Source organism: Hydra vulgaris, chromosome 08 (genome assembly GCF_038396675.1).
Source record: "Hydra vulgaris chromosome 08, alternate assembly HydraT2T_AEP".
In the NCBI taxonomy this organism is placed as follows: Eukaryota; Metazoa; Cnidaria; class Hydrozoa; order Anthoathecata; family Hydridae; genus Hydra; species Hydra vulgaris.
The window spans coordinates 20,897,553-20,912,057 of NC_088927.1; the positions used below are offsets into that span (position 1 = coordinate 20,897,553).

General features: G+C 29.6%; 1 protein-coding gene and 1 pseudogene across 3 annotated transcripts in view; both read right to left on the bottom strand.

Moving 5' to 3' along the window:
- Positions 1 to 14,505, bottom strand: part of LOC136083677 (TNF receptor-associated factor 3-like) — a 131,176-nt gene that overhangs the window by 88,266 nt on the left and 28,405 nt on the right. The gene's annotated exons all lie outside the window — the stretch shown is intronic.
- On the bottom strand, positions 3,191 to 3,325 carry LOC136084435 (U2 spliceosomal RNA; annotated as a pseudogene).

The following is a 14,505-nucleotide window of genomic DNA, read 5'->3' on the forward strand; positions in this document are numbered from 1 at the left end:
TTTCATATTTTTGTTTAAATAAAATTGCTGTTCCATGTGTATAAATTGCTCCAGGTGAGAAAAAGACATCTCCTTCCCACTCATTTTTTAATAAACAAATATTATCATTATTCAAATGCGTTTCCTGAATTTAAAAAACATATTGTGGCTTATTTTTAAAATTATTGATAATTGTTCAACGCTTACTTCCGTTGCTTAAATTCGAGATTTAGTTTTGGTACTGTGGTTTATACTCCTCCGGCTAATTGCCATATAGAGGCCACATTACCAAGGACCGCAAAGACAAATCAGGCTCCAAAAGGAGCGCCATAATCTGCTCTGCGGACCAAGAGTAAAGTGATTTAAGGAAGAACGAAAATATGTTAGAGTAAAAAATAGAAGTAGTCGATTTAGAAAGATAGGATAAAGACAGCACGCGGTGTTAGAAGGTGCAATTATTGCACGCGGTGTTAGAAGGTGCAATTAAAATTCGTTTGCGATTTAATGGTTTTGTGGTTTATCCTCCTCCGGCTAATTGCCATATAGAGGCCACATTACCGAGGACCGCAAAGACAAGATCGGCTCCAAACGGAGCGTCATAACCCGCTCTGCGGACCAAGAGTAAACTGATTTTGGGAAGAACGAAGATATGTTAGAGTGAAAGATAGAAGTAGTCGATTGAGAAAGATAGCATAATGACAGAGGACAGGATTGCACGCGATGTTAGAAGGTGCAATTAAAATTTGTTCGCGAATTAATTTTTAATTAATTTTTTTTTTTTTTTTTTTTTTTTATACCAACCAACTAGAGTGACCTGTAGCTGAAATCAGACTTACACAGGGCCCTAGAAGGCAGTTTTTGTTTTATATTTTTTATTTATTTTTTAAGTTTTATGTTTTTATATTTTATTTTCTAGTTTCATTTGTTATTTTTGTTTTAGTGTTTTGTATTTTTTAGTTTATTTCGTATTGTGAGGTTTTGTATTTTTGTCTCTCAAGTCCCATTTGAGTGACTCTTAAATGTGGCTCTTTAATACATAAGACTTTTGTTTTTAAATAGTAATAGATGTCTTATTATGGTTTAATCGTTTTTTTATAAATTTTAGATGTAATTTTGTTACTGTTTTTACATTTTTAGTTCGTAAGATACATTGTCTGCTGTTTGAGGAATATTAACTTTCAGCTTGTGGTGTTGATTTTGCTCTTCTAGATTGGTAGATTTGTTTTTTAAGTGCACGCTCTTCTTGTTTTTTTTCATGATCAGGTTGAAACTGTGAATATTCCTTTCTTCGTTGTTCCCACTCCGTTTTTCTACATGCTATATATCTATTTCTTAAAGTTCCATCCTGAGTATTTCTATTAACGAATTTAAATTCTCTCATGTTGTATGAATACATATCTCCTGAATCCATTTGTTGAAATGCAATTGGAATAAATTCATCAGCTCTTTTTTCAAGTGATTTATACATGCCTACAGCTCTTTCATATTGTAACCACTCATATTTCTTATACAGTTTAAATTTTTTCAGTTCTTCTTCACTGCAGTTCAGTCTATCAAATTTTGTAAAGAGTTTCCAATTATAATCCACTTTGTCTAAGTGGTACAATTTTAAAAATTCATCAGGCACTTCACATTCGTCCTCACTACTTTCTTTATTGCTATTATTATCATTACAATCATGGTCGTCCTGACTATCAGCATTAACTTTACTATTATTATCATCTTTACTATCATCTTTATCTTTACTATCGTTATCATCTTTACTATCGTTATCATTTTTACTATTATCTTTATCTTTACTAGGGTTGCCATCTTTCCTATCATCGTCATCTTTACTACCATCGCCATCACTACTTTCATCGTTATCCTTACTATCATCATTATCTTTACTTTCATTGTCATCTTTACTGTCATCGTCATCATTACTTTCATCGTCATCTTTACTATCATCTTTATCTTTATACTCATTCCTATCTTTACTATCATCGCCATCATTACTATTATCATCATCTTCATTATCATCCTTGAGACTATCCTCTTCTTCACTATCCTGTTCGTTTTTTTCATCTGCTACCTTTTTGACTTCGTTGGTTATACTAGTATCACTATCGTTCATTGTTACTCTTACGAGGGTTGTTTTCAGTTGGGATTCTGAAGCCGGTTCTAATGTTTGTGTTTGTACTTTCTCTTTATATTTATTTACTTCGTTTTCTTTCACCGTGCTTTCAGCTATTATAATGTGATTTGGATTTTCAATTTCTACATAAGTTGTGTCCAAGCGAATATTATTAGATGGTTTGTTGAAATCGTTTGGATCTTTATGTTGGTTAGTTGTATATTTTTTTTGTGGTCTTCCCACATCTTCTTGACCGTTGTAAATTGCCCTAACTTCATAACCATTTAAGTTAATGAATCTAGGGATTGGCTTTTGAAGGTTGTCCATAATCACGATTATAATACCGGAATAATAAAGCGTTTTGTTTTTAGGTGTACTTCTTAGTAGTGGCTTAGTCCGTAAGTGCCTTCCATATCCCAGCTCCTCAAGGTACTTCCCAGCTGGAAAACTGCTTTCTTCTATTGGTAACCCTAGTATTGATATTGTCACTCTTTTGTTGATATTCCTGTTTGGAGTAGAGGGGTAGAATTGATGTTTTACACCATTGATAGTAATACCTTTTTCAAGAATTGTATGTTTAATTAAATCATTTTTCATAACAATTTCGATAACTGAGCCATTTCTAATTTGTTGATAACCAAATAGATATTTGTCATATCCTGCCTCTTCGATAGCTAATAGGAAATCGTTGTCACTAACTTTAGTTTGGACTTTACACAAAAGAGTATTTTTAAGGGATTTATGGTCGTTTATGTAATTGTTGTTTATTGTAGCTTGGGCATAGGTTTTACAAGCAGCCTGTGCATTAACATTAGTGTGGGCTGTAGCAGCACCAATATCAGTAACTACCTCCATGGACGTTCTTGGGTCGAATTGTAACATGGGAAATAGTACTAACTGTATATATTACACTCTTAGCCGCTCGGTCGCTCTGAGGCCAGTAGACCTCTAAAGAGGTCTAACCAACCTCTTTATACTCACACACACTCTATTTAGCTCATTGATATCTCTGATCCCTATAACCTCTCAGTCACTCAATACTCTCAAAAAGCCAGTTGACTTTTATATCACTCGTCCTTGGAACCTGTGGAAGGGGCAAGGTAATACATAAAAAGCACTCAGAAGGCAAGTAGACCTTCTTTATACTAGTTAGGATCACTAGCTCGCCTAATTAAACTAAGATAAGAACAGATACTAAACTTGATCTTAGCCATTAGGCCGAGAAGCGATTTTAATTAATACGTAACGTTTGCGATTTAATTTATAATTAATACGCATTAACCCTAAACTATTAACAGTAAAAATTTAATATATATATATATAAGGAACTAGATTGCTTGTGGGTTGGTTTTTATAAAAAATACTTTTTTTATAACAATGTTCTGGACAAATGTATTCAATGTATTTACAATATCGTTAGTTAAACAAATTTGTTAAATACTTTATTTGGTCAAAAGCTGTTAGATTTATAAGTTTAAAAAGTAATCTTTATTTAAGTTTCATTTGGTCTAAAGCTGTTAAATTTAAAAGTTTAAAAAATAATCTTTTTTGATGAGACCCACGAGCTATCCAATCGAATTATATTATATTTTGTTAATTTAATTAATGTCACAGGATGGCATATAATTCCTATTACTTTTATTATAGCTAAATTAGATTGCTAGTGGGTTTGATTTAAAAAGAAACTTCTTTTACAGGGTTATTCAAAATTATAATCACTTGTATTCAAAATTATAATCGCATCTATTCAAAATTATAATCGCATCTATTCAAAATTATAATCAGATCTATTCAAAATTATAATCAGATCTATTCAAAATTATAATCACTTGTATTCAAAATTATAGTCACATATATTCAAAATTATTGACAATTTTTATTAAAAACTTAATAAAATTTTAAATAAAAAAATTATATTATTTATTTAATTAAATGAATTGTTCACCGTTTTGAGCCTTTTCAACCCATCTTCTCATATTTTCATAAAATCTATGGCATTGTAATGAATAATCATTATCAGATGATGCCACCAAATCTAAGTATTGTTCAATTGTTAATATTGGATTTGCTCTTCGTATTGCACAATAGCTTGATTTAAACATTGAAAAAAATTCCTCAATTGGATTCAATTCAGGAGAATAAGGCACAATAAATTTAAATGGAATATTAAGAGAACTTAATACTCTTTGAACTTCATGAGTTTTATGAATTCTGGCAATATCCACAATTAAAATGCTATTCGGGTGCGATGCAAAATATGGAGCCAACACTGAAATAAAATTAATAAATTCAGTTCCATTATAAGAGCCTGTTCTATATTTATAACCTATGATCCCATTATAATCAATAGCACATATTAAACTTTTATTAACCGATTTATTTGCTGGAACAGCAACAAAGGCTTTTAAATTCAGAGGTGAATAACCATATCTTCTTTTCGTATGCTGATTAAAACCAGTTTCATCAAGAATCACGAGATTTTTATTCCCGATTCTTGATATCTCGGCTGCATAGATAATTCTTGCGTTGATTTTTTCTATATCATTTCTTTCAATTGGAATCAAAGAGAGTCTTTTTCGACTCATCCCTATCTTTTTAATTTTTCTTGATATAGATGGTTGTGATATTATAGCACCATTTACATCATGTATGAGAGTTTTTAACTCATTTCGTGTTATTGAATTATCAATTAAAATGGAATTGTATAATAGTTGTTCAATTGGATCAAAAACTCTTCTTTTATTAAGACAAGTTGCTTTAAGTTTTTCACCAGATGATACAAACGCAACTCCATCTTCATATTTTTTAATTATTTTTCCAACCGCCCTGGTGCAGAGATTTACAGTATTTGAAATCTGTTTGATAGTATATTTTTTGCTTACTTGCATATTTATAACCATATGATAAATTTCTTTCGTTACTTGCTTTCTTGCTTTTCTTACCATCACGGAAGTAATAAAATTTTCATGAATTTTAAGGCGATTATAATATTGAATACATGTGATTATAATTTTGAATACAAGTGATTATAATTTTGAATAGATGTATTTTATTTTTGAATAGATGTGATTAAAATTTTGAATACAAGTGATTATAATTTTGAATAACCCTGTAAATCTCATAAACGACGTAAATCGTTAATATCTCCGAAGATGCATATAAAAACATTTTTAATACTAAAATTTTCTTTGCAACTTTTTTGATTATAACTTAGGTTTCAATGCGGTAGAAAATTTGGAGGTACATGAAACAATACACAGTTGATGTATAAATACTCCATTGCGCCTGTACCTATATCTATATCTGTAAATGGCGTAAATACGATTGGGGTGGGAGGGGGGTGGGGGCAGGGGTCAATTATAAAAGAAAGAAGACACTAAACTAAAAAAAAAATTATAAAATGTTAGGTAGGTATGTTAAAAGCGTAGGTTCTTTTCTTGAGGTGGAGGGTACTAAAAAAAAGCGTGTATCAAAATGCGGGAGAGGGGGAAGAAGGGTTGAAATAAAAGCGTACGTACTTAATGAATGACTCCTAATTAGAAATACATTTATACATATACAATAAGCAATGATAATAAAAATTATGCTTGAATTTTTTGGCTTTTAAACTAGACATTAGGGGTGTTCAAAAAAAAATTTATTATAAAACAAAAATACACAAGAAACCAAATATGGAGCAAATATGAAAAAAATACCATTACAAAAAAAACTCTAAAAATATTGAAATTTACCTTGTGCTCAAGCAGCAAAATACCCCGGAAAATGCGCTGAATTGTTTCCGAATTATATGGCATTGAGCGCAAGATAAATCTCAATATTTTCTGAAAAAAAATTTTCTTAAGTGATAATGACCCAATTTTTTTTTCCTGTTTTTTCATAAATGTTGTTTAAATTAAAAAAAAGATTTAGGAAAAAATAACTATGGGCAAACATGCAATAAAGTTTTGTTTTTTTGACTTATTATTAATGTTAATTACAATATTGTAAATCTAACTACGTTATAACGTTTAATATAAATAAAACGATATTAAATTTTTTTTATATAATCCGCGTAACACTTCTTTTGTTTTTATCACCCCACAAGCAAAATACGTGTATATAATGTCAATTCTGTCAATTTTACGGATGGTGGACGCATCTTTAAATATAGTACATTAAGGTTTTATGTTACAATCAAGTTATACAATGATTTCCCAAGAAGCAAACTAAACGGTGCAAAAATAAGGGCTAAAAATAAAATGGAGGACGCATGGCGAAAAATGCAGCAATTTCCTTTTTCAACTTGAAAAAGCTAAAATATCTAAACGAGTAATCACTAACATCAAAGATAAGAACGGAAACGAAAAAAATAACACAGCTGATATCACTAAAACGTTTGAAATAATTTACAAAAACCTTTATAAAAACAGCAAAAACGATGTCACGCTGCAAAAACATTTATTCGAAAATACAGACATAAAACAAATTTCCGAACAACAAAAGCATTCACTAGATAAACCGATTGATTTAGCCGAAGTCAAAAAAGCAATAAAAACAATAAAAAAACAACAAATCACCCGGCAAAGATGGGCTAACCGCGGAATTTTATAAATCTAACATTAATATTTTAGGAGAAAGTTTAGTTAAAGTCTTAAACGATATCATTCAGAAAAACGAAATGTCAGAAACCCAAAAACAAGCCATAATAACTTGCCTCTATAAAAACGAGGATAAAGCCGATATCTCAAACTGGCGACCCATATCACTTCTCTACACCGACTACAAAATACTTACCAAAATAATTTTAAGCCGTCTAGCAAATATACTACCGTCAATCATCAAAGAAGATCAAACCGCATGCATCCCCCACAGATCCATTTACGAAAACCTTGCATACACTAGAGACGTTATTTACATCGCCAACAAAAACAACCTAGATGCTTCCATCGTATCCATCGATCAAATAAAAGCTTTCGATCGCGTCGACAGAAACTTCTTGTATGACTGTCTATTTAATTTTGGTTTCAGCGTGCAATTTATAAACCTTATCAAAGCACTGTACTATGACATAAGTTCACATCTAAAAATAAACGGTTTCCTATCAGAAAAAATAGACATACACAGGGGAGTACGACAAGGATGTCCTCTTTCAATGACACTCTATGTTCTGCAAGCTGAGGTTTTTGCAGGATACATCCGTAAAAATACCGAAATAAAGGGAATAACTCTAAACAACAAAGAGACAAAACTCCAACAATACGCCGACGACACAAATTTTTACCTCTCTTCAGACAACTCTATAAAATCTCTAGACAACGCCTTAAATGTATACAAACTAGCTACAGGAGCAAAACTAAAGACTACCAAATGCCAAGGCCTGTGGCTTGGAATGAACAGATCTCCGATAAAAGAAAACTTCCTCAATTTTTCCTGGCACAGCAACACTCTCCAGAGTCTAGGTATAACCTTCTCAAACACAAATAACTACATAAATCGTCAATGGGATGAGAGTATCAACATCATTAGCAAAAAAATTGATAACTGGAAGCGTTTCAAGTTATCCATAAAAGGTAAAGCTATCATAATAAATCAAACCCTTTTAAGCAGCTTATGGCATTTAGCCTTCACAATACCTATTCCTTCTGACAAAAAAATGAAATTAATTGAACGTAAAATAGAAAGATTTCTATGGAATAACAGCACCGTAAAAACCCCTAAGCAAACATCAAAACTTCCGATAGACCAGGGAGGTTTAAATATAGACGACGTCATGAAAAAACTCGAATCTTTACAGCTGAGCTGGATCGCATAGTTATATAACGAAAACAAAAACGGCGCCTGGAAAGACTCAGCTTCCTTCATACTTAATCAATACCGAAACGCTAATCAAGGCAACCTTGTTTATCTCACATCACACTCATATGAATCTTTAAAAACTCTACCTCCATATTACCAACAAACAATGAAAAGTTGGAATAAATTTTACTTAAAACACAATAACCATAAGAATCTCACCATCGAAGACGTGCTAATGCAGCCAATACTTTTTAACCCATACATACGCAACAAAAACCAAACTATGAAACCAACTCCAGAATCCATAAATAATAACATAACCATGCTAGGGGACATATCAAAAGTATTTGTCCAGGGCTTTCTGGAAAGCCAAGTTATTGGTATAAAACAACGCCTCTTAACAACCATAATAAAGTCGCTACCACCCCAATGGAAAAACATCATAAACACCCAAAGTCAAAGCTTCGACTACAACAAAACGTCGTTATGCATAAGCACCAAAAACAACCGTCGAATACGATTCCTTGACTTAACTCCTATAGCAATTTACAACGCTTCCTTAACTAACAACGATAAAAGTACACCCAATGAATTTTACAAATGGAAGGACATTTTCAACAGTATGAATAATACCTCAACAAAAGAATGGGCCCACTTGTTTATATCCATACACAAAAACGAAAGCAACAACAAAGCCGATGAAATAAAGTATAAACTAATACATTTTGCACTACCCACCAATACACTGTTTAAAAAAAGAGGCCATATAACAGACGATCTCTGCCCACAATGTATGAAAGAATCAGAAAACATACAACACATGATGTTTAAGTGTGAAAAAGTTTAACCCTTAGTAAAATACACTTTAGCCCTCATTCACAAAATATACCCATACCTAATTCCTCTTAAAAACACTTTCAAATCACTACTCTTCTTTTCATCAACTTTTGTAAATAAATTTTATATTGGAAAACTAATAACTAACGAACTATTATACATAATATATTGCAATAGAATGAGGTCGTTCCACGACAAAAAAATTTACCCCAGAAGGACGCTCATGCTGGAATTCCAAGGCAAAATTAAAAGAATTTTGTCAGACGAATTCCAAATTTCTATTATTAATAATAAAAAGATTTCTTTTCTACAAGAATGCAAAAATATCTGGAGCGGAGAAAATAATTTTAATCTAGAAATTAACAAAGTTCTTGTAAATTAAAATGCCCAGATATATTTTTTAGTGAAAATCTCTTTTTTGAAATTTTCTTTTTCGCTTTTTCATTTTATTTTCTTCGAATTTTAGTTTTTTCGCTTTTTCGTTTTCGTTTTCGATTTTTTTTTTATATAGTGGGTTTTTTATTTTCTTAAACGTGAGCCCCCTGGGAGTCTGTCTTTATGTATTTTAATAGTGGAATAGTAGACCACCTTGTATTTTTATTTCTTAACTACTGTAACATTTATTAATACCTCTGTCGGGCAAATGCCCGAGGAGAATAAACTACAATACGAGTTATACAATGATTTACTTTGTTATTGTTTCAAGTTTCAATTTTTTGTTTTAAGTTATATGTGATATATATTGTGTTATTGGTATTAGTCTACCCTTGACACTCCAGACGGTGGTACGGTGCTTTTAGTTTAGTGTATATAGGCTATGAGAGTAAAATAATGCAGCAATAATGTAGGCCAGTAATTAATTATGCATTCGCATACAAGATAAAAATTAAGTTTCGCATAATCGAAAGTTGCCGCATATGACCAATATCACGTCTTATTAGGTCAAAATGTTACGTAATAATACGCTATACGTTACATCTCGGATACGTAAAAATTACATTTTTGCACGTAACGTTACGTTACAATGTTATGTATCGTTACGTAAAATCTTTCGTCTCGGTTAGGTAAAAATAACGGACATTTTGCACGTATTGTTACGTAACAATGTTACGTTTTGTTATGTAAAATCTTACGTCTTGGTTACGTAAAAATAACGGACATTTTGCACGTAACGAAACGAATCTCGTTTACGTTACAATACGTAACGTAACCTAAAAATGTTATAGGGGTCTATTTTAACAATGAACAGAGCAATCAGAAGAACAGTATGAAGGATTTTAAATGCAGACAAAGAAATATATTAAAGCTGAATTAATTAAAGTAATCAATCAAGCTGAACTGAAATGAAGTATACAATGCTAAATTATACAGCTGAATTATTATACCTTTAATGTATATTCTTCCTTTATAGTTAGGTTTTTTTTTTATCTTTTTACATATCTTATTGACATTATTAAGAAAAATGTATATATATATATATATATATATATATATATATATATATATATATATATATATATATATACATACAATATGATATATATATATATATATATATATATATATATATATATATATATATATATATATATATATATATATATACATACAATATGAGGTACATCTTCAAGTTAATAAAGTCATTACAAGTTTTTATTGATGAACAAAATACAATATAATATTCTCTTATTTCAGCGGTGTAAGTTTTTCGTAGAAATAAAATCAACAGGCAATGGAAAGTGTCTAATTTATCAGACTTTTATCATATTTGTTAAACACATTTTATACTTTATACACACTACCGTTCACAAAAACCCGTATCAAAATTATAGTTTTTATTGAGGTAAGTGTGGCCAATCATGTTATCGTATATATTTATGTTTTGAAAAGTTACCCTTTTAATTTTTTGCTCCGAAAAGCAAGTTATGCGGCCGTGTAATTATAGTAGGCCTTGTTATGAGATTTTGTTGCGTAACGGAAAAGCGTAATGCGAATAAATGTAACTTTACTCAATAAAGATTTTTACATCGTCAATATTTTAAAGTACCTCATTGTAATTAAATTTAAACCCCATTAAAAATTGTTGTAAGTCTTATCTTTATAAAAATATCTAAACAATATTGTTATACTAATCTAATAATAAGAAAATAATTTAAACTAATTATAAGAAAATAATTAAAAACTAATTATAAGAAAATATCTAAACAATAGTGTTATTGTAAACAATATTGTTATAAAAAGAATATAAATATAACTTAAATTTTGTTTAAAAAAAAAAGATATTTCCTTATTTAAAGTCTTTGTATTATTGTGTTAGTTATTAAAACTTTTTTTTTTTCTTTAAAACATCTAATTGGACCTCTTACACATACAAAACTTGGAAACAAATACATTTTAACTATAACTGATCTTTGGAGTAAATATATTGAAGCTTCTGCATTTCCTGAAAAGTCAGTCTTTTATGTTTCAAAGTGCCTTACTACTTTATTTTATCAATTTGGTCCTCCATAGAAAATTCTTTCAGATCAAGGCATAGAATTTGTAAATAGTTTGAATGAACTTTTGTTCTCTTCATTTCAAACTAATGGGCAAGATGAAAGAACAAATCAGACAATTAAGAAATCCCTTTCTAAATTATCCAATGAAACCCAAAACAATTGGGATGAATTGTTAGAAGCTGTTTTATTTGGTCTACGTACATGTGTGCAAAATTCAACAAAATTCACACCCTTTTTTTTAATGTTCGGCAGAGAAGCAAACTTATTTTCAACTTTGTCTCTAAATAATACTGATTTAGATACTAATGAAAATAAAAATTTTGAATATAAGGCATCCAATGAGCAAGTTCAAGAAAAAATGGATTCTTATAATAAAGTTGTTACAGAAGTAAATAACAATATTATGCAGACCCAGACTAAAATGAAAAAATATTATGCTTCAAAACAATTGAAAGGATGCAAATCATTTTCATTTAAAATAGGAGACCAAGTTTTAGTAAGAAATTACAGAAAAATTGGTCGCAAAGGAAGTCGGATGGAGCATTATTGGCTGGGACCTGGAATCATTTCAGAAATAAAACAAACTGGTGCTATTTTAACTGTTAATGGTAAAGTTTGGAAAAAATCTGTTGCTTTATCCAACATCAAGCCTTATTTATCAGAAAAACAAGCATTGTCCACCCGATTGATTTTAAAAGAGCATGATTATTGTCTTAAAATGACTAAACAATTAATTGAAAAAGATGATTTAAAAATAATTTTAAAAAAATCCAGCAAGAGAAAGCATCCAACTTCTCTAACTGTCGCAAGTATATCAAAATCCAAAAAATTAGTTTGTCCCGCAATTTCTGTAGATAAAAATTTTTATTCAACATTATCAGCGCAGTCAGTCAAGCTGTGCATAGATGTTTTATAAAATCCATCTCGTTGGCTCGATGATACTTTAATTGATATTGCACAAAGCTTTCTTTCACACCAGTTTCCTGAAGAAGGTGGGTTTCAAAGTTCTTGCATTTTTAATTCGAAAAACTTTGGTGGTTATACTATTTCTGGAAAATTTGTTCAGATACTTAATGTTAGAAATTCGCATTGGGTTCTAATAAGTAATTTAACATCTGAAAATGGTTCTAATTCTGTCCAGCATTATGATTCATTGTTTACTGGGTTTAATAAAGCCACTGTTCCATTACTAGTACACAAAGTTGCACGATCGTTGTTAATAAATGAATGTTTTTCTTCTTTGAATTAGGAGGTCATAAGATGTCAAAAGCAAGACAATGGAAATGATTGTGGGCTTTATGCTATTGCAAATGCTACTGCTTTATGCAATGGTTTTGATTAAAGGGGATTTAATTATCTGGGATAAATATTGTATGAGGTCTCATTTCCTGCAGTGTATTGAGAGAAAAAAATGGAGATGTTTCCTTACATTTCTTTATCATATGGTAAAAATGTATGTATCATTTCAATGTGATGATTTCTGTCACTGTAAAATAAAATAATATTGATGTAGTGTCTCTTTAGATTATAAAATAATAGAAATATTTAAGTGAATATTTACAATATACTGACCTAATCATGTGATAATAGCAGTTTTCAGTTATTTATTTTGTTTTAATTAGTAATTTTAGAAACTTTGTGTAAAAATAATTTTTTGAAAACCTTAATAAAAGATAGATATTTAATTTATTAATTTTTGTTTTGTAAGCATAATGACTTGAAATCTTTTTGTTAAATACATAAAAATATTTTCTTAACAAAAACTTATTTTAAGCAAAAACTAATTTTAAGTGTCTTTGATTGATTCAGTTTTAGATTAGAGTTATAAGTAGTGGAGATACAACAAGTAGAGTTACAAGTAGTTGTTATAAGTTAGAGTTAGAACTAGAGTTACAAGTGGTAAAGATGGAACTAGACTAGAGTTTACTCAGTTTTATATGAGAGTTTAATCTAGAGTTTTCTAAATTAGATTTATTATGATAATTTTTTTTTTTAATTGTTACTTTAGTTTAAATTCTAGTTGTATCATCACTCTTAAGTAAAAGTTATAATTAATAAATATAAATTATAAATATAAAAAAGTTCAAAATAATTTTCTAATATTATTTTTCTTATATTTCAGGTTTCAAGTACTTTTTTAAATTCAAACATTTAGGTCTTTTTTGTTTGTTTCATCTGTCAATTTATTATAATTATAAATATAAATAATTCTATTTATAATAAGAATGAAAACTTTCTTCCTTTTTTTTTTTTGAGTTTAGTACGACAACTTTTTTTGAGTTAGGTACGACAACTTAAGCTCTTATGGCTAGGAGTAATTAAAGAAAAAGATTTTAAATTAAAATAACTCTTTTAGAAATACTATTACATTAAGAGATAATATTACTTATCCAGTAGTCACCGTGTGGGGTGGGCGCCAGATATCAAAATTTAAACATACTATAAAATTTATATCACTATCTATAAACATAAGACATAATACAAAATAAGATCGCTAAACAAGAGCAGTGCGGCGCTCCTAATCCTATTGTTACGTTAAATATGTTTGCAAATATTAAGTTCTTATAAGATTATTTTTAAAGTCATACTTTTTAATAAGGATTTTATAAAACTTTAATTTAAATCTTAACTTAACTTAAAATTTAGAATTACGTTTGGCGTTAAAAATATTGTCGTGATTGCTCATTTTGTCTACTTTTTTAACGGGATACTTATTTAACGCCTATAGGCGTTAAATAGGTATCCGTAAGTTAACGCATGCGCAGATACAACATTTTGACTACTTTTTTAACGGGCTACTTATTTAACGTAACACCGATAAACAATAAATTTCAAAATCGGACACAGCGAAGCTTGATATTTTTAACCAATCAAAACAAGGATAGATCTCAGGAAATAGCCGCTAGTTAGCAATGAGTATAAATTATGACTTTTTAAACTAACTTTTATTACTCTGTCGTCATACATTATTGTCTAGGATATGTCAATATTTTACAATTTATGACAACTTTCTGCTAATAATTTTTTTTTTTAAAACATTATAGTCTAAATCATCAAGTTGCATAGATGACAAATTGTTAAATAAATTTCTTATTTCATAAATAGTTAGTTTTTATAAAAAAGTTAGTATTTATAAAAAAAAGAAAAAGTTATTAAAAGTTGCTAACAGCATGCTCAAATTAGAGCTAAGATATCTTATAAACAGACTTTAAAACAGCAAAAAATTTATAAAAAAGAGTAAAGAAAGAAGGGGAAAAAGCTGTTTGTAAACAGCTTTTTCCCTAACTTTCTTTCTTTTTT